At 39.5% G+C, this 27,939-nt stretch overlaps 1 protein-coding gene across 2 annotated transcripts in view; it reads left to right on the top strand.

The window, feature by feature from the left end:
- The window catches only part of ATP5MC3 (ATP synthase membrane subunit c locus 3), a 58,907-nt gene that overhangs the window by 5,982 nt on the left and 24,986 nt on the right, over nt 1-27,939 (top strand). Inside the window, exons 2-3 of one of the 2 annotated variants that reach the window (XM_079924605.1) lie at nt 10,565-10,718; nt 13,104-13,161. The gene's annotated coding sequence lies outside the window, so the exon portion shown is untranslated. Of the gene's footprint in view, nt 1-10,535; nt 10,719-13,103; nt 13,162-27,939 lie in introns of both variants that reach the window. The other variant, XM_079924604.1, reaches the window with a different exon arrangement.

The raw sequence follows: 27,939 nt of genomic DNA, 5'->3' as shown, positions 1-27,939 counted from the left end.
GACCCCTCTTTTAGAGTCTATTTACTCTTTTATATATATTCCAATAAGCTTGGTTACCCTGGAAGAAAAGTATTTCTAGAGGTGGGCAAACTGACATTAAGAACAGCATTATGCATATGCACATATATATACCAGATACAAATCAAATTACCACTCAGGTCCGGACAAAGGGAGAATTGTGAAATGCACGCCCACAAATCCATCTCTAGTCTAGTCATAATATCAGAGAACAAGATTGAAATGTATATTTTATAATCTCTAATGAATGATGAGCTGAAGAATCTATATTGCCTGCTAACTCAAATAAGGAGTATAGGCTGTATAGGCTGTCACAAACCCAGAAAGAGACCCCTGAGAAGATTTACACTAGGGAGGGAAGGACAGGCCTCTTCCTCCATGCCTGAGTGGAAGCCCAGACCAGGGCCAGCCAGGGAGGGGAGCAGCCAGAGTTGGCAGCCCATATAATAGGTATTCATGTCTCTAGGTAGGGCCACTTCTACAGGGTCTCCACGGTAGGTTCTTCTGCCCTACTTGTATTTCAGCACAGAAAAGCTGTGTCCCCTGCCGTTCCTGGGCAGCATCTAACAGGGGTGGGAGTGAAGGAAGATTTCTTTCTTCTGGTTTTGAGGTATTCTGACAAGAGCAAGAAACGGAGACTCGGGGTCACATACTTGGTGACCAGTGGTTCTCCCAAAGCGATAAATCATGGTTAAAACAGAAAGTCATGTCAAGTACATTTTGCCAATCAACCTTTCAATACTGAATTGAAGCCCCATTTTTCCCTGCATAAATATAACCTTGATTTGAGGAAGTCATAGGTCCTGTATTTCTTTGGTTCTCTCCCGAATTGTTGAGCCCAACAAAAATCGAGATATTCTACAAAGACTATAAAATTTGTAATTTTGAGTGGATATCTTGAGTCTCTTTAAGTGAACATTTGAAAGTAGTGATTATCTCAAAGCCATCATTTGAAACTCGGTTTTTAACCTTCTTAAGTATGAGAATCCCTTGTTGAAAGTCCTTTAACTTTTAGTATCTGCTGATTAGGAAGCTACATAATGATGACAGGCTACTGCCAGGTTAATGATTAATTTAATTTTAAATTAACTTACATTCACTCAATCACAACATATACATATATTTGGAAAGTAGCAATGCCTATATGTGGGAGACACAAATTCAGAATCCGTTCACACACCTTTTACAGTAACTCCAAGGGCTCCTAGAAACTAAGATCCATAGGCTGGAAACTATTTCTTTAGAAAAACTAAACTTATGAAAATAAGTAACTGAAGGAACATCTGACCATTTTGAATGTGGGCATATTTTAATTTGGCAGGAATCTTAAAACAGATCAAACTGAGCACACTCCCCTTTTTCTAGATCAAGTGCATTTTGAATATGAATAGGATAAACTGAAAAAATGAATATTTGGCACTGAGACAAAAGAGACTTTATATTTTAATACAGGAAGGGATGGCAGTAAAAACCAATCGTTGTGTGAAAAAAGAGTTTAGGGTTTTTGGGGTTTTTTTTTTTTTCCTTTTTCTCTTTTAATCCAGAGGGGGAAGGGAAAAGGCAGAAACATGTAGTGGCCAAGCGCTCATTTTTCAGAGCCAGATAAACCAGAGTGTGAAACCAGGCCTCACCCGTAACCAACTGTGGAATCTTGAGTCTCTTCACACCTATTTTTCATGTGTAAAATGGGAATAGTACCTACATTAGAGAATGTGATAAGAGTTGAATGAAGTAAATGTCAAGTGCTTGGTCCATAGTAAGAGCTCTAACAGTGGTGGCCATTGGTATTACAGTGAATTTTGCATGGAAATGGATGTTCCAGTGAGGTTTAGCTTTAGAAATCTAATATTTTTTAGTACACCCAGAAAGGACAAATTGCAGACAGATCTAAAAGCTAGATCTCCAAAATGCAAAGAGAGGGCGCTCAGGTAGGTATCATCACTCTACTAAGTCAACACTAGGAGATGAGAAAACGAGAGCAGGAATTTTTATCACTGTTTATTCTGTGCTTGGGCTCTTTGCTGAGGCCACAAGTACTAAATGGTCTCTGTACTCTTGGTATTATGGGTACCACTTGCAGAAGAATTAAAACCATTTCCTTGCTAAAAACAAAAAAGCCCTGTAGATTTAACAGAATATCTGAGACAAGGGTGGATTATGACAGAGACATAGCTTTCAGACATTCTTATTGTCTGAGTGAAATTTATAATCGTCACTTGTGAGAGGAAGCCAGGTTTCCATGTTTAGATAGGCATTGTGTATCCCACTGCTAGGTTTAGACATTGCTTATTGTCACAAAGGATCTTAGGTGGGCTCATATGCTGACACTGCATTTTTTCCTTAATAAAACATTAATTCCATGCCACCACCCCTTCAGAAGAACAGGTGTAAAAAACTACAGATCACAAATATGCTGTGGCTTTAAGTTGGAAAACCGAACTTCCACTTCTCGTATGACTCTGAATATTATGCATTTCTTTTACCCTGACAATAAATAAAGATCGATTTCTTTGCATTTGGTGGTAAGGGGGCAAGGACTCTCAACTTAGAATACTCTTTTTTCTTGAAACTTATTAAAGTACTCAGGAGCCAAACATTTAGCTTCAGTTGAAATAAGGATTGTAACACCAAGAAAGTGTCTTTGGCCCTTCAGGGACTTTCTTGAAGTCTGCGAAAACTCATCCTGATAGCACCTGAAGGACGAGGAGGGGATAGTTCAATTACAGCCGGAAAGTGCTGCAAAGAACTGCACATAATTCGCACAGTGCTCATTACCTCTGGCTTTCTGCCTTAGCAACCATCATGTACTACGTCAAGCGTGTAAATGTTCTATGCAGAACTCTTTTTTGTCACAGCCTGTGGGCCCCTGGGGCACAGACGGAGCTAAGAGAAGATTAGCATAAGACATTCAGGACCCAGTTCCCTAAAACTCTTCCAAATATTGAGGTGTTAATCATGAAACCTATGATGAATAAAAATATCTAGATGTACTAAGCAACAATTAGTTGGCTAAATCGTACAACAATTTCGTGAAGGATATAAACACCGTTACCATCTTAATCTGGGTTTCTTTGATGGGTTGCTTTCCCATATAAGGTTTAAGAATTCTTTCAGTATCGCCCATGAAATTAGGCCCACATGTCCTAATCCATGTAATCTGTTCCTGAAGTCATATAAGGTCCGGGCATCAGAATTCTATCACCCAGAATCCTATCAAGTTCTCAGTTTCCTGTTCGGTCCCTATTCATAAACCCATTCATCCATTCCACAAGTATTTCTTTTTATGCTAGGCACTAAGTATACATAGGTTTGTACTCCCTGCCCTTGGGTAGGTTACAGTCCGTGGGAGAGACCAACGATACACAAATAGATACACAGCTACATGCTGTGAAGGAAGCAAGTAGGGAGCGGTGATGGTCAAACAGAGAGGGCCTCTCTGGGATGACACTTAAGCCATAATCTGTAAGAAGTGCCCAGAGCTCTCCAGGGAGGAGGAACAGTGTTCCAGGATTCCTGGGTGTTCCCAGAAACACAGAAGGCCCGTGTGGCTGAGGCAGAGCAACGGAGGGGCAGTGTGGGAGCAATCGCCTTGGAGAGGGGTTGGGGCCAGATCACGTACGGCTTATTAATTTGGGTTTTCTGAAGTGTGATGAGAAGCCTTTGAAAGGTGTTAAGCAAGGGAGTGACGTGTTTAAAAGCCCTTTCTCTAACTGTGTGTGTAAGGAGGCATTTGCAATCCGCCATGCGACTGTGGTGGTTCTCTTCATTTTGACTTCCAGAGAAGGTATAACTGCAGATGGAAGGTAAACTCCAAGGCAAGTCGGCACTGTGCTACTAACCAAACTTTGTATAACACTTATAAGCTATGTCTAATTACTTTATTTCCCTGAGCACTGGTTTTTCTGGAGAAACTTGCCAACCTCGAAGCGTTAGATTGAGGATTCAGAGACATAATTCATGAATGTGAAGTCTCTAATACCATGCCTGGCACAGAGCAGGTACTCAGTAAGTTATATTGTTATTTCCATAAAGTAGTACCTTCTTATGACACATAAAATATCCATTTACTAAAATCATCAATATCTTCATTTCTAAACTTAAGACATAGAAATTACCTCATTTAAATGGTTTTCTATCTTCTTTCTTTTCCTTTTACATCTTGGAGTAGAAGCTGATTTTGAAAATGAATAGTCTACTAAATATATGAACACCCATCAGTTCCTTAAGAATGCAAAGTATGTTCGAAGCCATCCTAGTAGTGACTTTCTTTTAATTTCTGGTTAACATGTAGGACATATTTTATATTCCCATCTCTGTTTATATACAAATGGAGAAAAAGTATTTCAAAGATGAATTCATATCCTATTTAAAATTCTGCTTCCTATTTTAAGCAGTTGTTCACTAAATCTGAATTATATTTTGAGTCAGTATTTGTCATTTAATAACAGTGCATTTGAATTTGATGTCATGGAGTCAAGTTCAATTAATAATTTAACTCACTAATATTTATAATTAAGATATTGGTGTGTCCTTGTCAGCAAACGATTATCCTTTACAATAAAGAAATATAAACAGTATTCTCACATTATCCATATTCTTTCTTAGTGCTTTAATCTGTGTTCAGTTTTTAGCTATATGAACAGAAAGATACTTGGCCTGATTTCAGGAAAAAAAGTAAAATTCTGAATTTGGGAATGTTGGATCAAGAATAGCTTGAGGAGTATCTGGAAAGCACTCCAAGAGGATTTGTGGCCCAGTCATAAGAGAGAGAGTCAGAGAAGCCTGTAGCCACACAGGGCCCTAACCTGACGACATCCAATCTTTGGATTTTCTCTGCATCTTTTCCCCCTCAACTGAGCCACACGCAAAGAGAAAGGCCAGTTTGTGGTTGGGCAGATGTTTGAATCTAGTGCCAATTATAGGGTCTTCTATAAAGGAATATGTTATTAGGTTGATAGAATATAAGTCAGATCAAAAGAGGCTCCCACAAATATCTCCAGAAAAAAATTGGATTAAATTATTGTTGGTGAATAGCAGGTTCTAGTTCTATTCCCCAGCACTATTATCCCTTTCTAATGAAGAGGCTTTTGCTTCTAATGTTGACTCATGAATCAGGTCAATCACAGAATTCCCATTAACATCGAATGCAGGTGAAGTACGGAATCAACAAGCACTGCAGAGAATAACCGCAGCTTGGCTCAATCTTTCTTGGAAAACGACTTCAGAAAATGAAGCGGAGATACTAATGATGCATTTCCTTTGGCTGCAGCCCTGCAAGGGAACAGGGACTTTGTCTTTCCCCTTCTCCCTCCCTGACAGATAGAAGTTGGGTCTTCCAAGCTCCAAAATACAAGCTGTAAGCACCTCCAAGGTGTGAATAGTGAGAGGTGATGGGACTCTGAACCACAAGAAGGAGCTAGAAGCATAAGAAGTAGTGCTTCTTCTTTGTAGGGGAAATGGAGGCAAGAGAGGGGTTTATAAAGAGGGAAATGCGGAGAGGTTCCCACATTAACTCTTTTTTTTTTTTTTTTTTTGGCGGTACGCGGGCCTCTCATTGTTGCGGCCTCTCCCTTTGCGGAGCACAGGCTCCGGACGCGCAGGCTCAGCGGCCATGGCTTATGGGCCCAGCCGCTCCGTGGCATGTGGGATCTTCCCGGACCGGGGCACGAACCCGCATCCCCTGCATCGGCAGGCGGACTCTCAGCCACTGCACCACCAGGGAAGTTCCCTACATTAACTCTTAAAACCTCTTACCCCAACCCCTGGGAAAGCTGGCGAATGATGGCAAGTGACCTAGTTATGTCCCAGGTAGAGGCAAGAGTAAGATGAGGGCAGAAGTAAGCTTGATCACAGAGAGAGGGGAAAGGAAGGGGAAAAGAGTAAATGCTTAAGGCCAACCACCCAGTGAGGTGTGTCCCCAGGTCCACATGACAGTAATTAATGCAACGTAAGCTAAAGTAAGAAAAACTGGTGGCTTATCATGTTTTTTATGTTGGTTTTAGATGAGATGTTAACTGCTCAGTTTCTGTGCTTCTCAGAGGTTGGCAGCAACATGGATTGATTCTCACTGCTAAATGTGATTTTCTAGACTCTGGTACCCTCATGAAGAAAATAAGGAAAAGCTTATGTTTCTACCAGATTTATGTAAATTATCTTTGAGGATTTTTAAGGGATTTTTTTTTTTTTTTTTTTTACAAATTTAAGATGCAAACTATATCTCAGAGTTCCAATAGTGAAGGTTGGGAATTATCCAATGCTCTTTTCCTGTCTTGACCATATGTCTCAGCCCCCGGTACAGATCTGGCATGTGGATAGCTCTCAAAAAATACCTGCTGAGAAGATGATGATAATTCTTGCAATTAGCACCTCTAGACTTCACAAGTATAATAATCTTACTATGACTATAATGGGCACCAACACATTCAGAGAAGAAGAAACTGAAAGATTAGATTGGCCATACCCATGATCACAGGACTACTAATCCAGATCATGAAAGAAAACAGATCACAGAAAATATTTTGTTGAGAGAAAGATGTTTTTTAAGTTTTTAATAAACTTTATTATTTAGAGCAGTTTTATGCTCACAGCAAAATTGAACAGATTCATTGCTAATTCATTACTGGTAGGAATTCAAAATGGTGCAGCCACTTTGGAAGACAGTTTGGCAGATTCATACAAGACTAAACATACTCTTACCATTCAATCCAGCAATTTCACTTCTCAGTGTTTACCCAAATGAACTGAAAACTTATATCCATACAGATACCTACACACAGATGTTTATAGGAGCTTTATTCATAATTGCCCAAACATGGAAGCAACCAACATGTCCTTCTGTAGGTGAATGGATAAACAAACTGTGGTACAGCCAGACAGTGGAATATTATTCAGCAGTAAAAAGAAATGAGCTATCAAGCCATGAAAAGACATGGAGAAAACTTAAAAGTGTATCACTAAGTGAAAGAAGCCAATCTGAAAAGGCTACATTCTGTAGGATTCCAACTGTATGACATTCTGGAAAAGGAAAAACTATGAAGACAGTAGAAAAGATGAGTGGTTGCCACGGTTAGGTGGGGAGGGATGAATAGGCAGAACACAGATTTTCAGGGCAGTGGAACTACTCTGTATGGTACTGTAATGGTGGATACATGTCGTTATATATTTGTCCAAACCCATGGAATGTACAACAGGAAGAGTAAGCCCTAAGGTACTCTATAGTCTTTGAGTCATAGTGATGTGTCAGTGTAGGTTCATCAGTTGTAACAAGTGTCCCTCTGGTGGGGGACGTTTATAATGGGGGAGGCTGTGCAGGGGTTATGTGGGAAATCTGCTAAATTTTGCTGAGGGCTTTTGATAAGTAGCTTGCTCACAGTGTCTTACTATTTGATAATTGCTGACTGCTGAGTTCTTGCTATGTGTCAGGTACAGTTATACACCCGGTCACATTTAATCCTGAACACAACTCTGTAAAGTAGGTACTATTCTTATCATCCCCACTTCATAGAGGAGGAAATGAAGCTTGGAGAGGTTGAGTAACTTGCCAAAGGTCACAGTGTCACAATGGATAGAGCCACACTTGTCATTAGGCCAGGCTTTCTCAGGCCACAGACGCTAACTGAAGTCAGTGCTTTGTCACAGGGACATTGTGACATGAGGCACAACTCATAACTGTGATGGGATAGGAAAGACTGGACCGAAATTTCGCACAAAGCTATTTATAAATAAGTTGTAAAGATCACATAGATTGCCACCATGTGAGTGATCCAGGGAGGATCTTTGCACGATCCACTTAGCATCTGCGGCCTTAGCACCAGGAAACACGCAGATGCATGCGTTTGTGTGTGTGTGTGTGTTGAGGTAAGATTTGCGAAGGTTTGTCTGTCAAAGAAAAGCAAAGCAGTTAAAAGTCTTCTGGTGGCAAAGTTGAAATAGATTCTAATGATTTATGCTCTGACCAAGAAAAAATGTTCTGCTCCTTCATTATGCCTAGAATAAAGTAAAAGATGACTTTCTCACTTTCTAGTGATTTATAGGCCGTACCCCACATTGTGCCCTCACAGGGCATGTACAAAGGGAAGACTGAAATCATTAATAATGTAAAGGACCTCCACATCTGGTTGATCCTCCCAGGTGAGTGAAGCCGAAGCCTGATTTAACAGATGGACATTACACTCTTTCCTGATGGTAAAATCGCCAGATGTTTAGAGATTCTGGAAGTACAAAGGCAGAAGGAAGTGCGCTAATGATGAGGTTTCTAGCATACCTTTGAATTTTCTTACTTTTCACACCACACTTTCTTGCACATCGGGTATATGTGCGTGTCATGCTATTATTCAAATTTTAATTAAAATAGAATTTTACTCCAGAATATTTTATGCTAAAAATAAGGAACAAGGGAAATATTCTTACATACCGCCACTAGACAATACCAAGCATTATTCACAGCTTGGAAAACTCAGTTGTTTTATTTCCCATTGATTTTTTCTTTTTTTTTTTTTGCAGAAGCTCTTGAAGGGGCTTGGGCCCTTGTGACAATGGCTTGTCTGTTCCTCCCTGGCTTTACCTCCCTGGCTATGCAGGGGGACCATAGCAGATTTGCTTAGGTTGTGTCCATTATTTTTAAGCCTCTGATCCCAAAGGGAAGTTGAGCCCACCCTCACTCAAGAAGGGGAAATCATAATCCCCATAATCATAGGGAACTGAGATGAAGACCTTGGTGCCAGTAGCGCTGCAGAGGGAGATTATTCCACTGTGGGGAAGAACATAACAGCAACAGCTGTGCAGAGAGTGAGACCTGAGTTCGAGTCCTGGCACCCACATTTCCCAGTCACATGGCCTTATCCTTGGACCAGTTCTTAACCTCCCTCCGTCTTGGTTCTCAGTTTTCTCCTCTGTACAATGGGGATTATAATGCGTACCTCATAGGATTGTATTGATGATCAAAGAAGATAAGGAATGGAAATGGTCTTTGCACACTACCTGGTATAGAGTCAAGTCCTTAAATAAGAAATCAAAGAGAGAGAGAGAGAGAAGCTGTGCATCATGAATTTCCAGGTACACTGCCTCTGGTAACACATCCTTCCTTCCTTTTGCATCTGAGTATTTCCGAATTGATGCCTAGGATGGACTAGCTTCAGCTTGTTTGTTCCAAACCTGTCTTGATCATTCCAGTAATCAGAATTCTGGGTCCTATGCGTGGTGTAGTTTATATGGATAACAATATTGTATTATAATCATCAAACTTGCTAGGAGACTAGATCTTAATTATTCTTACCCAATTATTCCCACAAAAAAGAAATTATGCCACGGCAGAAGGGACTAACCATCACTACAGTAGCAATCATTATTACAATATATGTATGTATCAAATCAATGTGTTGTACACTTTAAATTGACACAGTGTTATATGTTAAATATATTCCATTAATAAATGAATTAATAAAGAAAAGCTCAGGGCCCTGGACTTTCCGCAGATGGAGCTCCTTATTTCAGAACTGAGAGCAGGCTAAGGGGCCCACCCAGCACTACTCACTGGTCATGGTTCCTCTTTCAGATGCTCAGAAATTTGGCCTTCTGAGTCCATCTGGATACAAACTACAAAAATAGAAAACAAGTAGCTTTCTCTAAGAATCTTTTCTGTGTGTTTTCAACGGGATGAAGCTGCCCTAGGGTTAAGTACTGTGCTATCAACTGACCAAAGACCTGAAAGAGTAAGGCCCAGCTTCCCTTTTTCAAATTCTCTCTCAAACTACCTGCTGGATGATTGTTTCATTAGTGGGCAAACAGCAGTTCCCAAAAATGCTGGGGTCTTTTAGTGTTCACAAGCATATAGTTCCTGATGTTTCTTCCCAGCAGCATATACAATCGTTTCCTACTACGAAATAGTAGACTAATCTGAATATTAACTATCTTCCGATTTCAACACACCTCTCCTATAAACATTCCCTTCCTGGGCAGGGAGGAAGCCCAAATGATGTGGTCCTGTGTAGTTCTTTAACTTTCTTTTTTAAGATTTGTGCAGAACATCTGATTATTTCCAGGTGTTTCAGATTTTCTCGTGGTCTCCTTGTTATTTCTCCCCTCTTTGAGCTCCTCTGGCAATGAACGTGACCATGAGGTCCAAAGCCATAAAGGATGTGTTCACCACTTCCCTCTTATGTCTGTCTCTTTATTTAACCACAAGTTCAGTGTCTTTATCCATGTTAATTCCCCGAGGTATTCACACAGCGTTTGTGTCGACTGCCTTAATTTTGACCTTCTCTAATCATTCCCTGCCAGATGGTAGTTAAAGTTTAATGGCCCCCGTAAAAATAGTTCCCTTTCTTCTTTCATCAGTCATGTGTGTTTACTTAGCTAACTGCTGGATGTTCAGAATGAACGCAAAGTGACCACCAACAAAATGAAATCAGCAAACACATTGGCTTAATACTTTTCATGGTAGCAAAAGATGTTGCCTGCCATTATCCACTCAGCCATTAACCTTACCTTTTGTTGTCTTTCCTTTCCTGTTTTGTTAGTTTTCTTTCCTTCTTACCTCCCTTCTCAGGTTGTTGGATGGAAAGCCAGAAGACCATGGGGCCTGGCAGTCATCTGTCGGCAACAATTAAAGTGTGTGGATAGGTCCGGCTGCAGTAGCGTTAAGTGCTAGAGAGATGGCATTTGGCAGAGCCGGAGAGCTTTCCTTGCCACACCCATGCGAGGTGGGTAAGCACCCTTCCTTGCGTTCAGATAAAGAAGCTGCGGTGACTCTCAGTGGGCCACACAAGAGGCTGGTGTAGAAACTTGGCATTCTTGAGAAGCAAAATAAAGAAGCAGATAGATAGAACAAATTCATCTCGAGATACATGATATGCCCTTTGTATCTTTTGTGCATCCAACTATCATTCCTGAGCCAGCTGGTTCAGAAAAAGCAACTAAATAAGGATGATACAATAAGCCGTGCTACAGATGAGGTAACTGAGCTGAGTCGTATTACACGACTCTTGTCAGGACACTCACATCTCTAGAAGTATCCTGTCACTTAGATTTACATTCAACATATTAAAATATGTAGGAGCTATTTTAAAAATAAATAAAACTAACCAAACTAAAGATTATTAGCATTTTTAGAGCAAGCATTCTGGGTGACTTTATATACACACACCACTTAAAGCCTATAAAATATAGGACTCTAGGGCAGGGGTCTGCAAACTACAGCCTGAAGGCCAAATTCAGCATACTGCCTGGTTCTGTAAATAATGTTTTATTGGAACATAGTCCCACTCATTCCTTTGCATATTGTTTATGACTGCTTTCACACTGCAATGGCATTGTTGAGTAGTTTTAACGGAGACTATAGACCTGCAAAGCCTAAAATATTTACTATCTGGCCTTTTACAGAAAATGTTTGCCAAGCCCTGCTCTAGACCTTTGCATTATGGCATTGCATGTTATTTCTACTTAAATAATTTATTTCTTTTTATGAGTTAGGAATGCTATTTGGTATTGTTGCTGAACATGGCTTAAAATGACGTGGCTTTTAAATAACATTTCAAATGCAGAAGGATTCTAAAATCATCTACCAAAATGTCTATCTCAATCGTACTAACCACCTTGAAGAGCTAGGAAACTATAAGTGTTCCACAACTTCTTGGTAATTTGGGAAGCATCCGATGACCACTGTGCATTCTATAGCTGGTAGTATTTTAGAATGTGGGCAAAAGATATCCCAACTAACTATTAATCAAGGAAAAAGTCAATGTTAATATTTGGCCAGCTTTGTAATTTGCGGCAAGAACCATAATCTCTCTGGACTTCTGCTGTTTTATCTGTGAATTGATGCTGTGTGTTAAATCATCTCTAGCATCCCTTTAACACTTCTGTTCTATTGTTCATATTCTCCCCAAAGTGTAAGTGACCTCCTCCTCCCCCAGCCCCCTCCAAAACTAAGCTTCTAGGCTCTCATGGGAATCTAGTTAGTCCCAGTTTTTAAACATCCCCTGCAGGAAGATTTTAATTCTAAGCAACTTTAACCTGAATCTCAGGGGAGTGAAGGAGAAGTGATGCTCTGAAATGAAGAGCATTAAGTTACTCTCATGCCAAATATCTTAACTATGAGTATAAAAATGGGAAACTTGGGGACTTCCCTAGTGATCCAGTGGTTAAGACTCTGTGCTTCCACTGCAGGGAGCACGGGTTCGATCCCTGGTAGGGGAACTAAGATCCCACACAGCGTGCAGCCAAAAAAAAAAAAAAGGGAAACTTGTACCCTTGTGGACCTGAGGAAGTGTATCCAGACACAGGCCAAATAAGGCATCAACTTTCCACAAAGATTTTGAATGGAGACTTAAGAAATTTAACTGATGACTTAAAAGATTCTTTTTATGTTAAAAGAAGTAAAGCCATGTTGTAGGGTAGCATGCAAAAATCAGCAAGAATTTTCAAAGTAAAATACAACCGTTCAAAGATATTTTGCTCATGAGGCAGGAGCTTTAGATTTTACACCCAGAACCCTTCTCTCACCTTGTCCCCTCACACAGAGAGCTTGGTCCCTGGGGAACTGCAAAGGAGAAGTTGGAGAGGCATTGTCTTATGGAAAGTAAATGCTCATCTTCCAGGGTGAAGAAGAGCACTCATGCCTTTGAGTCACTGTACCAGAATTTATAATCAGACTTATTACTGTGTCTCGAAACTTCTAACTAGCTCCGAGAAGTTTATTCCAACAATAATGTGCGTAAGTGAACATTCAGAGTGGCCCATAGTTATAAATTCCCAGGAGCGTGTGTATCTTTTCCTGATGTTTCAATAAATTACTGTGGGCAGAATTGAAGCATCATACATCAACCAAATTATCTCTAAGCTCCCTTCCAAGCAAGGGAGGCAGTGGTAGGAGGTGAGGAATGAAGTAGGAATGAACCAGGAGGCTCTGCCACTAATTCACAGTGTAAACTTAGCCAAGTACAATAACTTTGGACTGTGGTTTCTTTCTCTTTTTTTAATTGAAGTATAGTTGATTTGCAATGTTGTGTTAGTTTCTGGTGTACAACAAAGTGATTCAAATATACTATATATATATTTTTTCATTTGCAAATTCTCCTCCATTATAGGTTATTACAAGGTACTGAACAAGATCTTATTACAAGATACTGTTCCCTGTGCTATACAGTAAGTCCTTGTTGTTTATCTACTTTATATGTAGTAGTGTGTATCTGTTAAGGCCAAACTCCTAATTTATCCCTGCCCCTCCTTTCCCCTTTGGTAACCATAAGTTTGTTTTCTATGTCTGTAAGTCTGTTTCTGTTTTATAAATAAATTCATTTGTATCATCTTTAGATTCCACATAAAACTGATACCATGATATTTATCTTTCTCTGTCTGACTTACTTTGTTTAGTATGATAATCTCTAGGTCCATCCATGTTGCTGCAAATGGCATTATTTCATTCCTTTTTATGTGGGCCGTGGTTTCTTAATCTGGGAATGAGAGGTTGGAACTAGAGGCAGGCCCACATGGGCCAGATATGAAATTCTTAGTAAATTATAACTGCTGTGAAAATGTTGTTTGTATAATCTTCAATTCACTATCCTCTATCTGGCAGTTACAAAAACTTACAGTATTTTCTTTATTTCCTAAATACGAGTGAAAATTACTATTATTTTATACTTACTCCTAATCCCTTAATTAATAAATATAGTAATAAACACCATGAACAATGCAGGTACTAGAAAAATTTGGAACGTAAGAAGTGAAAAAAAAAGATGATTACAGATCTAAAGGAGCTGCCATAATGAAACTCAATAACAAAAAGGCTTAAGAAATAAGGAAGTTGATTTCTCTCTCAGGTAACAGTCACAGGTGGGTGCACGGCTCTGTTTGGAGACTGTGGCTGATGACAGCTCTCCCTCTGCCACATGTGGCTGCCAAGGCCATATTGGTTGTTGCCATTCCAGCCACCGGGAAGTCCAGAGCCAGGAATCTGTGAGAGGCAAGTTGCTCACCTCACTTCTGCCCACCTTCCATTGGCAAGAGTTTAGTCCCACACCCAGTGGCTGCAAGGGGGACTGGGAAATGGGAAGTCTCACCCTCGCCACAGCTCCATTATTATGGAAGAAGAGGAGGACAGAGAATCCCTTAGGATCATTGGAATGAAAGGAGGCTGAAGAGGCAGGCTAGCCAGTTACTCAATGTATAAAAGGTATATATTTATAGAATTTTTAAATATTTTAATATTTCATATTTGATATATGAAATACCTAGACATGGATAAAAATTCTAACAATAAAACAAATTAGTGATACTTACCCAAGCTTTAACAGCTCTTAGAATGTGTATCATGGAAGACCTCCAAGTCTCTCTCCTCTCTTACCAGGGGGAACACACACCTGAATTTAGCGTGAAGTCTTCCCTTCTGTGTTTTTTTAAATTTTGCTACATTTTTAAATCAGTAAAGAATATTTCTGTGTTCCTTTAACTTTACATAGAGTGGTGTCACACTGTATCTAAGATGATACAGCTTGCCTTTTCCCTCCAAATTGTGTTCTTTAGATTTATCCGTGTTGATAGTATAAACTCAATTCCTTCATTCTGACTGCTTTACGGTATTGTTTGCGTGACTACAACTTGTTTCTGAATTTCTATTAATGCAAATACTGCTGTAATGTGTATCTTTGTGCACAAAGGCAAGCATTATGCTAGAGTTTTGCTGTTCAATAAAGAGCCACTAGCCACTGTGTAGTCATATGGATACTTAAATTTAAATTAATTAAATTAATTAGAATTAATCACATACAATTTAATTTTAATTCCACAGTCACACTAGCCACATTTCAAGTGCTGAGTAGCCACACATGGCTAGTGGCTAGCATATTGGAGGGCACAGTCATCATCGTAGAAATTTCTACTGGACAATGTTGCTCTAAAGTATATATGCAGCAGTGGAGTTGCTGAGTTGTAGGGTATATACATAGCCTCAGTTTTAATAGACATTGCCAAATTGCTTTCCACATCAGTCAAGAGTCTTAGTTATAAGCAACGGAAAGCCATTATGGGTCATTTAAACAAGAAAAATAATTTTTAAAAGAATGTCAGGTAGCTTACAGAATCTCAGGAAGGGCTTGAGAACCAACCTGAAGATAAACTACCTAACATCACACCATGGAATTGATCTAATAAGGACAATGCTGCTGTGCTTAAAGGCACAGGTACTGCCCCTTTTATTTCCAAATGACACCTGCTCGATGCTTGTGCTATTTCTAGGACTGTACTCATTGCCGACTCCAGAAATTGTACAGAGGTGCTGTCTCTGCTGCCACCTTCACGACAGGGGTTCCGCTTGGAACCCCTGTTTTTTGATAAAAAAAAAGCTTTTTTGATAAAAAAGCTTTATTGAAATATAATTCACATACTATATAATTCACCCTTTTTTTTTTTTTTCTTGTGGTACACGGGCCTCTCACTGTTGTGGCCTCTTCCGTTGCGGAACACAGGCTCTGGACGCACAGGCTCAGCAGCCATGGCTTATGGGCCTAGCCGCTCCGCGGCATGTGGGATCTTCCCGGACCAGGGCACGAACCCGTGTCCCCTGCATCGGCAGGCGGACACTCAACCACTGCGGCACCAGGGAAGCCCACACCCATTTTTTTTTTTAACATCCTTATTGGAGTATAATTGCTTTACAATGGTGTGTTAGTTTCTGCTTTATAACAAAGTGAATCAGTTATTCATACACATATATCCCCATATCTCTTCCCTCTTGCGTCTCCCTCCCTCCCACCCTCCCTATCCCACCCCTCTAGGTGGTCACAAAGCACCAAGCTGATCTCCCTGTGCTATGCGGCTGCTTCCCACTAGCTATCTATTTTACATTTGATAGTGTATATATGTCCATGCCACTCTCTTACTTTGTCACAGCTTACCCTTCCCCCTCCCCATATCCTCAAGTCCATTCTCTAGTAGGTCTGTGTCTTTATTCCCGTCTTGCCCGTAGGTTCTTCATGACCATTTTTTTTTTGGTTTTTAGATTCCATATATATGTGTTAGCATACGGTATTTGTTTTTCTCTTTCTGACTTACTTCACTCTGTATGACAGACTCTAGGTCCATCCACCTCCCTACAAGTAACTCAATTTCGTTTCTTTTTATGGCTGAGTAATATTCCATTGTATATATGTGCCACATCTTCTTTATCCATTCATCTGTTGATGGACACTTAGGTTGCTTCCATGTCCTGGCTATTGTAAATAGAGCTGCAATGAACATTGTGGTACATGACTCTTTTTTTTTTTTTTTAAAGAAGATGTTGGGGGTAGGAGTTGATTAATTAATTAATTTATTTTTGCTGTGATGGGTCTTCGTTTCTGTGCGAGGGCTTTCTCTAGTTGTGGCAAGCGGGGGCCACTCTTCATCGCGGTGCGCGGGCCTCTCACTATTGCAGCCTCTCTTGTTGCGGAGCACAGGCTCCAGACGCGCAGGCTCAGTAGTTGTGGCTCACGGGCCTAGTTGCTCTGTGGCATGTGGGATCCTCCCAGAACAGGGCTCGAACCCGTGTCCCCTGCATTAGCAGGCAGATTCTCAACCACTGTGCCACCAGGGAAGCCCACATGACTCTTTGAATAATGGTTTTCTCAGGGTATATGCCCAGTAGTCGGATTGCTGGGTCATATGGTAGTTCTGTTTGTAGTTTTTTAAGGAACCTCCATACTGTTCTCCATAGTGGCTGTATCAATTTACATTCCCACCAACAGTACAAGAGGGTTCCCTTTCCTCCACACCCTCTCCAGCATTTATTGTTTGTAGATTTTTTGATGATGGCCATTCTCTTGGTCCCTACTTTTTAACGTCATTTTCAGATTCAAAGTTTGGAGCTGATGTATCTGTTTGGCAGACTGGGTCAGACACTTGCATCCCATCTTTACCGAAGGTGAAGAAGGCAAGTGTCTTGTAATTTTTCATTTCTGGGAGATGTGCAGATTTTCAGACTTACTGTTACCTAGTTGGTCTCCAAAGTGGATATAAAAATTTTAATTCCTACGAAGGCAAGGGACAGTTCCCATTTCTCCACAAAGTTTCCGGCATGTGGTATCATCTAGCATTTTAATGTTTGCCAAACTAATAGTTGTGCAAAGATATCTCAATGTGATTTTAATTTTCATTCTTTTGATTAGTGGTAAAGCTGAGCATCTCTTAATGTGTTTCAGAATCATTAGAGTTTGTTCTGTAAACTGCCTATTCATATCCTTTGCCCAATTTTTAAGTTGGAATTTTGGCCTTTTTCTTATTGATATTAATAACTTCTTTTTATATATTTGTTTTTTTTAAGTTCTAGGCATTAAATATCTCTTCCCAGGTGGTAGATTGTCTTTTCAGTTAAAAACAAAGTCTTATTATGGAAATCTTCAAGCAGATACAAAGTAGAATGATATAAGGAATCCCAGTGTACCCATCACTGAGCTCATCAGTTTTGTTTCAGCTACATCACCACCCTGCACTCCCCACAGGTTATTTAGAGGAAAATTCTCAGATATCATATTACTTCCTGCGTAGAATCTCCGAAGGAAAGAACTCTTTGTAAAACCAGATCCATAATGCCCTCATCAACCTAATAATATGTAGAAAATATTGTCCTAGTATCAAAATTCTCCAGTGAGTGTTCACATTTCCCCAATTGCTTTATAAATGTTTCCAGTTTGTTTGGGTCAATTTCCAAATAACCAATTACAATCAATATCCAATAGTCAATATTCAATAAGTGTTAAAATTGGTTGATATGCCTCAAGTACATTTTAATCTGTAGTTTACTCCTCCTTTCCATACTTCTCTCTTTCTCTCTCTCCCTCTCTCTTTCTCTTTCTCTTTCTCATTCTCTCTCTCTCTCTCTTTCCCCCTCTCTCCCTCTTTCTTCTCACCCCCACCTTTTGGAAATGTTTTTGTTGTTGTTGAAGAAGTCAGGTTTTGGTCATATAGGCTTCCTAAGGTTGGATTTTTGCTGTTTGAATGTCTGTGGTACAGTGTAACATATTCCTCTGTCCCTTATATTTTCTATAAATTGGTAGTGATAGTGAGACACTTGAATGGACTCAACTGTTTTGTGGCAAGATTACTTCACTGTTGGTGTAGTCTAATTCCATCAAGAAGTACATAACATCTAGCTGTCTCTCTTTTTGAGATGCTAACAACCATTGGTGATCATTGCTCAGGTCCATTAATTCAAAACGGAATGGAAAATAGTGATATTCTAATGATACCAGTCCATCTTCTTTTGTTAGTTGAAATACTTCTATTGAAAAACAAAACACAGAACAGAAAAACTTCCCCTTATGAACTGTTGATATCTTGAGGTACAGTTCAAATGGAAAAGGCAATATAAATGCTATTTTCCCTGTAACAGTTTTCAATATAAGTTAGTTCCCTAGAATCTTACAAAGGGGAAGAGGTTGTGGACTCCAAATATTGTTTTCCACTGAACAGACCAAAGATCCTTGGGGAAATAGCTGTCTCCTGATTGGAACAGGAAATGTACAGGATGAGTCTACATATCACAACTGAAAGTGAGGAAGCTATAGAGTTAGAGTTGCATCAACAGTTCTCAGGAGCCAACCTGAAAGGTTTCCACTGACCAAAGACAGGGTAATATGAGCATTCAGAAGAATAATCATTAAATGTTTAAAACACAACTTATATGTAAAAATTCACATCACAATGACACCAGACAAAACACTCTTTTTATATTTCTAATGGCATTCTTTTTTGACCAGATTTTTTTTTAACCTGAATCTAGTCAGAATCATTTGCATTTTTCTAATTATAACTTCCAGACTCCTGCCTGTTTAACTCCACCACTAGAGATGAATGAGACTTCTCTTTCTAGATCCTATTTGAAATATCCCAGCCAAAGGCTCTGATTAGCCATGCTGAAGTATTATTCCCACTCTTCAAGCCAATCACAGTAGCCAAAGAGATGAAGAAATTATGATTGGTCAAGTTTTGGCAGGTGGAGTAAGGTAGGGGAAAGGCTGTTACCATAAGGGAAAGTAGAGAACAAAAAATAATAACAAAGAGGAAGAGGCGGAGGAGAAGAAGAGGAGGTCTGTTCTGAACGCACAGTTTACCTATAGCCCCATCCTTTAAATAATGTGTTTAACTCACAGCCAAGAATCTTATTCAAACGTTCCTAACCAAAAACACTTGACCCTGAGTGATGATAGACTAGGCTCTGGTTCACAAGTCAACATACAGGTGCCCATCTTTAAATGAGTCTGGCCAGCTATCTCTTAACACAAACCTATTATAAGTCTTGTGTTCCAGTGGGGACTATTCCTGTTGGGTGGTACAAGATACAAAAAGGTTACACAATTGCATGATTTTGTCTGACTTGATCGTGACGTTTATGTGATTGCTTCTTGACAATGACCAGGGCCAGAGTCCCTCCAATAAATTAATTTCCCTTTATACCATCCTTAATCATTCTCTTCAGAGGCTCATGTACTTCAGAATTTACTTGTATTAATTCACCTCCATAAATTTTTTTTTCTTTAGCTTCACATTCATTGTGCTTCTTAAAGTCAATTTTCTCATCAGAACTTCTGCAGTTGCCAAAGTACAGAGATGAATGTCAGGATGTCAAGGGTTTTTTAATGAATTCTGACAAGACAGAAAAGGTCAAAGCAGATTTCTTCAACATGTTTTTATAAACATGTTGATTATAAAGGTTTTTATGAGTATTTCGGCTATTCCTTAAAATGACTGCAGTGTTCTGCTATACTTGATGGGTTAAATTTTGCCTGGAACGGTCTTCTGTCTGTGGCCCCCACCTTCTGCCCTGATCACCTCCCCATCCTTCCACTGTTGGATGAGATATTCTCTTGCAAGAAGTCTTTCCAGGACCCCCAAGATATAGCCAATTGCCACTTCTAATACCTTCTTCATGCTCAGAGTTTACCTCTATTATAGCACTGTAGTGTAATTACACTAGATTGTAATTACCTGTTAATTTGTACATCTCTGCGCCTCTTCACTGTAAGACCAGCTTCCTGGGGGCAAAGACTGAACCTAGACTCAGGCACCCCAGAGACTAGCACAGCTCCTACAAAAAGTATCTGCTGTGCATTTGTAAGATGAAGGGACATTCTTCAAAACAATTGCCCTGTACTCTGTAAAAGTGTCAAGGTCATTGAAAGACTGAGAAACTGTCCCAGATTGGAAGAGATTGAAAAGGCATGACTCTGATCGTGTATTGGATCCTGGACCAGAAAAGGAACATTAATGGGACAATTGGCAAAATTTGAATAAGGCCGGTAGGTTAGTGAATAGTTCTTGATAAATATTGATTTCCTGGTTTTGATCACTGTACTGTGGTTTTGTAAGATAACATTTGAGAAGCTGCATGAAGGGCATATGAAAGTTCTTTGACGTGTGCAGTCTTTTTTGTAAGCCTGAAATTATTTCAAAATGGAGAGTTTTTAAAATTTTTAATAGGAAAAAACAAGCATATGTTGACTCAGGGATAAAATGGAAGGCAGGAAGGGAGGGAGGGAGGGAAGGAAAGAGAGTAGGAGAAAAGAAAGAATGAAAGCTTAAAAGCTAGCTGGCTTTTGGAAGTATAGCTAGGATGATAAAAGGATACATTTGAGAGCTTTTATAACCATAGGCACCTCAAACACCAAATTATTACCAAATTCTTAGCAGTTTAATTAGGAAATGCTGTTCACGACCACAACCTTATGTAATCCTTTCTTTGCTGTTTACTCTTGAGCTTGGTTCCATCTGCTTTCAGATTATTCAGTTAGATTTAGCAAGCACTCCCTGAGTGCCTGCTATGTGCCAGGCACAGTGACGAGCACTGAGGGTAGATGCCAACGTGGTAAGATATGTTCCTCGTCTTCTCGATCCACAGGCGAAACCAAAGCAAAAGGCAGACGAAGAATGGCGATACAGGGAGAAACGTGCAACTGTTCCCCAAATACCAAATTGAGGCAAGACTTTGAGGGCGTCATGCTAAGTAAAATAAGTCAGATAAATACAGTATGAGCTCACTTATATGTGGAATTTTTTAAAAAAAACTTATAGATACTACAGAGAATAGATTGGTGGTTGCCAGAGTGCCAGAGGCAGGGGTGGGGGGTGGCGAAATCAGTGAATGGGGTCAAAAGGTACAAACTTCCAGTTATAAGATCAGTAAGTCCTGGGGATGCAATGTACAGCGTGGTAACTATAGCTAATAATACTGTACTGTTTATTTGAAAGTTACTAAGAAAGTAGATCTAAAAAGTTCTCATTTTCTCATCAATGTGTGGTGACAGATGTAACTAGACGTATTGTGAGCACTTCACAACATATACAAATAACAAAACATTATGTTATACACCTGAAACTAATATATTATATGTCAATTATATCTCAGTTAAAAAAAAGAGGCAGCCCGGAAAAGTGCTTACTTTCCTGGGAGGACTGAGGCTTCCCAGAAGAGGGGATGTGCAAACTGGGTTTTGGGAATAAATCAGGATTTACCGGTGGCAAAACTGGGGAGAACATTCCAGGCACACTATGTATAAGATCTCAGAGGTGGGAAACAGCAAAGGGAGTTCAGCACAGCTAAAATAAAAAGCATTCACAGAAGAATGGATTCCTTTTTCGCAGCTTTATTGGGATATAATTCACATCTCATAAAATTCACCCATTTAAAGGGTACACTTCAGTGGTTTTTAGTATAGTCACAAAGTTGTACAACCATCATCACTGTCTAATTTTAGGATATTTCATCAGCCCCCAAATGAAATACCATGTCCATTAGCAGTCACTCCCCATACCCCACCCCCAGCCCTAAGCAACCACTAATCTATTTTCTGCCTCCACAGATTTGCCTATTCTGGACATTTCACATTAAGGAATCCTACAGTATACGGTCTTTTGTGATTCTTTCATTTAGCATAATGTGTTCAAGGTTCATCCATTTTGTAGCATGGGTCAGTACTTTATTCCTTTTCATTGCCAAATAATATTCCAGTGTGTGGATACGTCTCATTTTGTTTATGGACATCTGGGTTGTTCCCACTTTTTGGCGTTATTAAGAATGCCTCTATAAGCACTAGTATTTTTATCTGGGCATAAGTTCTCATTTCTCTTGGATATATATTTAGAAGTTGAATTGCTGGGTTTCATGGTAACTCTGTTTACCTTTTGAGGAATTGTCCAACTGTCTTCCAAAGTGGCTGCACCATTTTACATTCCCACCAACAATGTATGAGGGTTCCAATTTCTCCACAATTCCACACTTCTTACTGTCTGTCTTTTTTATCATAACCATCCTAGTGGGAGTGAAGTGGTGTATTAGCTTATCAGGGCTGCTATAACAAATTAGCACAAACTGGGTGCAGTAAGTCTCCTATGTATGGACGAGTTCCGTTCCGAGAGCACATTCGTTAGTCCATTATTCGTTAAGTCCAACAAAGTTAGCTTAGGTGCCCAACAAACACAGTTGGCTGTAATAGGTTTATAATACTTTTCATACAAATAATACATAAAAAACAAACACAAAAAATAAAACATTTTTAATCTTACAGTACAGTACCTTGAAAAGTGCAGTAGTACAGTACAATAGCTGGCATACAGGGGCTGGCATCGAGTGAACAGGCAAGAAGACCTACTGACTGGAGGAGGGAGAGGAGGTGGGAGATGGTAGAGCTGAAGGATCGTCAACAATAGGAGATGGCGGGCAAGCTGCAATTTCACTCATGCTTGACATTCATGACACAGGTTCTGATTCCTTGCTGGAACCAGATGCACGTTCGCATCTTTGAAAGTTCCCAATGTGAAGGTTCATATGTAGGTCACTTACTATAATTTAAAACAGGAGAAATTTATTCTGAGGTTGTGATAAGGAAAAGAATGAACAAACCAAGATTGTATTCAGGAAGGAGTATCACTAAAGATGAGAATAATTAGCTAGAAGGAGGAAGTCTAAAGTGACTCTTGGGATTCTTAGGGCAGTGAAACTGCTCTGTATGATACTGTAATGGTGGATACATACCATTATACATTTGTCCAAACCCATGGAATGTACACCACCAAGAATGAGCCCTGATATAAACTATGGACTTTAGATGATAGTGCAATGTAGTGTCAATGTAACAAATTTCTACTTTGGTACAGGGTACTGATAGTGAAGGAGGCTATGAGTGTGGAGCAGGGGAGAAGGGGAATGGGTAATATTGGAACTCATAATTTTGCTATGAACACAAAACTGCTCCAAAAAATAAAGTTTATTTAAAATGAAAAAACTGTTTAAATAATAATAATAAAATGATTCGTATTTGAGACTGGAGTGACTAGATACATGCTGTGACCCAATTTGGGCCAATCAGGGTCTTGCCTCCTGGAATTTGAACCTAGATAAAGCAGTGAGCAAAGCAGTGAGGGCTGACCTACACTTCCGCCATGCCTCAAAGAAACTGGCCTCCTACTTAGAACCCAGAGCTGCCCCAGTTTTTCATCCAGACAGAGCCTGGGCCAGGATTAGGGTGAGGGGGTGAAGTAAGTGAGGCACTGACCTGGAGCACAAAATTTAAGAGGTGCTCCAAAAAAACTCAGTAGTCAATATAAATAATAATTTAATGCAATATTTTTAAAAATCAAAATTCATGCAAATTTCCATGATGAACAAAATACCAAAATCTTAAAGACAGGATCAGTGTTACTGATTTTTTCTTTTGCCTCAGGCTTCAATATGGCTTGAAATGGCACTACAGGGTCCTGGTGGTTCACATTTTCCTTTTTTTCCATAAGCCAATCCCTATCTCTCCAGTAATTCCTCCTTTCTGTAAGTTAACCAGAAAATGTCTCCTTTACTCACAACCCAAAACCCAACTGAGATGGACTCTGACATTATAAGTAAATGTGACTGCCTGCTAATTCCTTGGCTACACGGATTCCAATTGATTGGCCTTCTATTGGACAGAGCCTATGGCATCCTAATGCAAAGCTAAATCTCACTTGACCTAAAGACTATTTGAAATCAGGGATAAAAAGCCACCAACTGAGAAAGACTCTCAATAATTATGCTGAGTGAAAGAATTCAGACAAAAATGAGTACACACTGTTTGGTTCCATTTATATAAAACTCCAGAAAATACAAACTAATCAGTAGTGACAGAAAGGCAGATCAGTGGTTGCTTGAGGGGAGGGGGTGAGGGTGGGCAGGGAGGGATTACAAAGGACATCAAGGGAACTTTGGAGCATGATGGATGTGTTCACTGTCTTGAAGGTGGTGTTGCATTCAGGTGTATACATATGTCAAAACCTACCAGAGTATACACTTTAAATATCTGCAGTTTATTGTACGTCAATTATACCTCAGTAAAGATGTTTTCAAAAAGCCACCAATTGGCCTTTAGACTTTGCAACTTTATTATAAAATAATTTTTACCTTTTGAAATTTTAAAAGTTTTGCTTGAATACTACATAAAATGTTTTAAATTGATGTTTCAGATGTTTGATATATTTGGCTTTTTCCATTTCTTCCTTTCTCTATACAGAAGTGGATTTATTCAGATAATTAGAAATTGTTCCAAGAGAATGTTTCCCTAAGGTTGCAATGGAATAGTAATTTAGTCTCTGAAGTGCATAACATCCCAACTGAGAGTGTGTGAAAAGTATACCGAATGTGCTGACTTCCTATTGAAAACCTCCTGTGTGCAGATGATTCTCAACTTTTGAACAGATTGTCTGCCCAAGATTTTTGCTCATTTCTAAGCTGTGTACTTCTCTCTTGGATCATACTTTCTCAGAGGAAAGATGTTGTACAAGCTAGATGCATCATCCGTAGGCACATTCCCCAAATCCTATTTGAGTTTAGCCACAAATCCAATCTTGAAAGTACAAAGGAATAAAAAATTTTTCTTGAAAAATAATTACTAGTGAAGAAGATAATATTTAATTATAATAAGGCTTTTTTCCCTTAATTTAACTTCAAAACTTGCCCTTGAAAGGAAGTACTTGTATACAGAAGTTGGAGGGATGGTCAATGGAGACTTCAGTGGAAATTCTGAAGGAAACGTCTAGACCCTTCCAAGGGCTTTAGAGACTAATAGGGGCCTATCATTTCTAAATCCAATTTCCTCATTAAATTAGGTAGGAACAGTTGATAAAAATGATTTTCCATAGTCACAATTCATTATTCTGCCTTGCTTTAGGTCTCATGGCCAGAGGTTCCTTCCCCTGGAATTTGGGGTACATAATGCTTCAGATCCTGACTGCTCTTTCTAGCCCACTTAATCAAATATAACATCCAAACCATAGGGCTTCCCTGGTGCCGCAGTGGTTGAGAGTCCGCCTGCCGATGCATGGGACATGGGTTCGTGCCCTGGTCTGGGATACCACATGCCGCGGAGCGGCTAGGCCCGTGAGCCATGGCCGCTGAGCCTGCACATCCGGAACCTGTGCTCCGCAACGGGAGAGGCCACAACAGTGAGAGGCCCGCGTACCGCAAAAAAAAAAAAAAAAAAATCCAAACCATGGTAAAGAAAGAGGGCTGTCTCTTCTCATTTTTCCTTGCCCCTTCATTCTCCCAGCCCTAGTTTCCCTTGTATAATCCCAGCATAATCTGTATGATTTCTTAAAAGATTTTGCAGAAATCAGTGGGTTTCTTTCTTATAAATCAATGAATTTCTTTTTTCATTGTTTTACTTTGTATTTATTTTAAAGTGGTCAAGGGATTCTTAATCTGAAAACTAATGTTTTAATCTAAAAATGTTCAAAGATCTCTTCAAAGCCCAGGTTTGATCGTGGGACAAATGAAATAATAAATACACTTTGATTTATAATCCATGTAATCGATTTATAATGTAATTGGAATTCTGCAGCAGAAACTCCCCCACTCCCGGTTTAACTTTTTAATAAGACACTTCCATACTTTAAAAGTCAAATCAGAGACTTAAGAAAACTGGTGATAAAAGGGAAAAAAGCCTAGCTCAGAAACAGAGTGAACACCTTTATTTAAAAACAAAGAAAAAAGATAAAGAGAAATAAATTTTAAAATTAAGATAAAGAAAATTTTAAATAAAGCAAAAAAAAACCAATGATGACATTTACAAACAAATACATGCAGTTCATCCAAATCTTGCTGTTTTCAAGCATTACATATGTAAAGTACTTAGGAATGGCTTCCAGCTCACCGAAGGGAGAGTGCTTCTCTACATGCCAAATTACAATACTAAGGCAGATTGAGGGAGAAATATAATCAACCATTTGTTGATTATTTTTTTAATCATGTCCTCAAGCACCTACAGATGTAAGGAAGCATGAGGCCCCAGGCTGGAGCTGTTTGCAAACAGCAGGATTGCCTGGCCCAAGAAACGGCGCTCGCTGTGTGCTGAAAACCATCCCTACACAACCGTGTTTGGTTAGCACCTATGCCCTGCTGAAATTGGCATAGCACATTCTCTGTGGGCATGCTGCCAGCCTAACAGATGGGCATGAATGTAGCCCTGCCAAAGAACCAGTGTGTGCAGTGAGCTCACAACTGTGGTTAGATTCCTTTCCAAGGATGTTGCATCTACTTAAGCTGCCCAGCAAAAAAATTTATGACTTACATGTCTTCAGATGGCATTAATGAATATGTAAATAATTCTCCAAATCAGTGGTTCTCAAAGTGTGGTTCCCTGGACCAGCAGCATTGGCACCATTTGGAAGATGGCTAGATCTACTAATTCTCAGGCCCCACCCCAGACCTACTGAATCAGATACTCTGGGGGTGAGAACCAGCGAGCTATGGTTTAACAAGCTCTCTAGGTGATCCCTAGTGCAGCTCAAGTTTGAAAACCACTGCTCTGAACAATGTTCTCAAATGTTCAGATGACTTGAGAAATTTTTTAAAAGACTGATGCCTATGTCTCAGGCCCAGAGATTCTGATTTAATTGGTATAGGGTACAGCCTGTGCCGCAAGAGTTTTAAAAATCTCCTCACTTGATTCTAAGGGACAGCAAGTTTGAGAAGCCCTGTTCTAACTACCTGGGATATGTGGAGCGGGCTTTGAGGAGAAATACTTCAGACCTTCTCAAATGCAGATAAGTCTTTATTGGAAGAACATTTGTATAGATCTTTGCATAAATAATTCTTTGGTTGATTGCTTTCAGTTCTTGGCTAAGATAGAGTTTATGTAATCTGGATTTTTGCAAATTCCTGTGTGCTCTGTGAGGCACTTACCTTCAAGATCACCCTCTCGTGCAGCACCGTATTGAAGTTTACTTCCAGTTTCAATGTGCTTTTTTTTTAACATTTTAACCATTTTTTAAAATTGAAGTATAGTTAAATTACAATGTTGTGTTAGTTTCAGGTGTACAGCAAAGGGATTCAGTTATACATATATTCAGTTATATATATTTTCAGATTCTTTTCCACTATAGGTTATTACAAGATGTTGAATATGGTTCTCTGTGCTTCCAGTAGGCCCTTGTTGTTTATCTGTTTTACATGTAGTAGTGTGTATATGTTAATCCCAAACTCCTAATTTATCTCTCCCCCCACCTGTGTGTTCTTTTAATCTCAATGAACTCAACACCTTCTAATGTAATATCCCAAAACTCTATTCTACTGGTATCTCACGCCTCTGTGTCTCTTAAATACTGAAACCTTGCCTTTTTCCAAGCCAGGAAAAAATCTAATTTCAGAAAATTAAAACTTCAGATGGTCTAAATTGAGATAATAAAAAGAGGGAAAAAAGCCCCTTTAAGCCGCAAACTTACCCAGCACATTTAGTATTGAAGTATTCAACAAAGAAGGCAAGAGCAAGAAAACTTGAAATACCCATTAATTTGCTGTGCTTTCACTACCAGTGTCACATCAAGGCACCCGTAGGCATGATAATATTTGCACATTCCACTGGAGTGAATGGGAGAGGTTACTGCCAACTAGCCAGTCTGAGGGCAAGAGATCAGGATCTCACACAGACC

Source organism: Stenella coeruleoalba (genome assembly GCF_951394435.1).
Source record: "Stenella coeruleoalba genome assembly, chromosome: 6".
NCBI lineage: Eukaryota > Metazoa > Chordata > Mammalia > Artiodactyla > Delphinidae > Stenella > Stenella coeruleoalba.
This window is presented reverse-complemented; position numbering and strand designations above follow the sequence as displayed.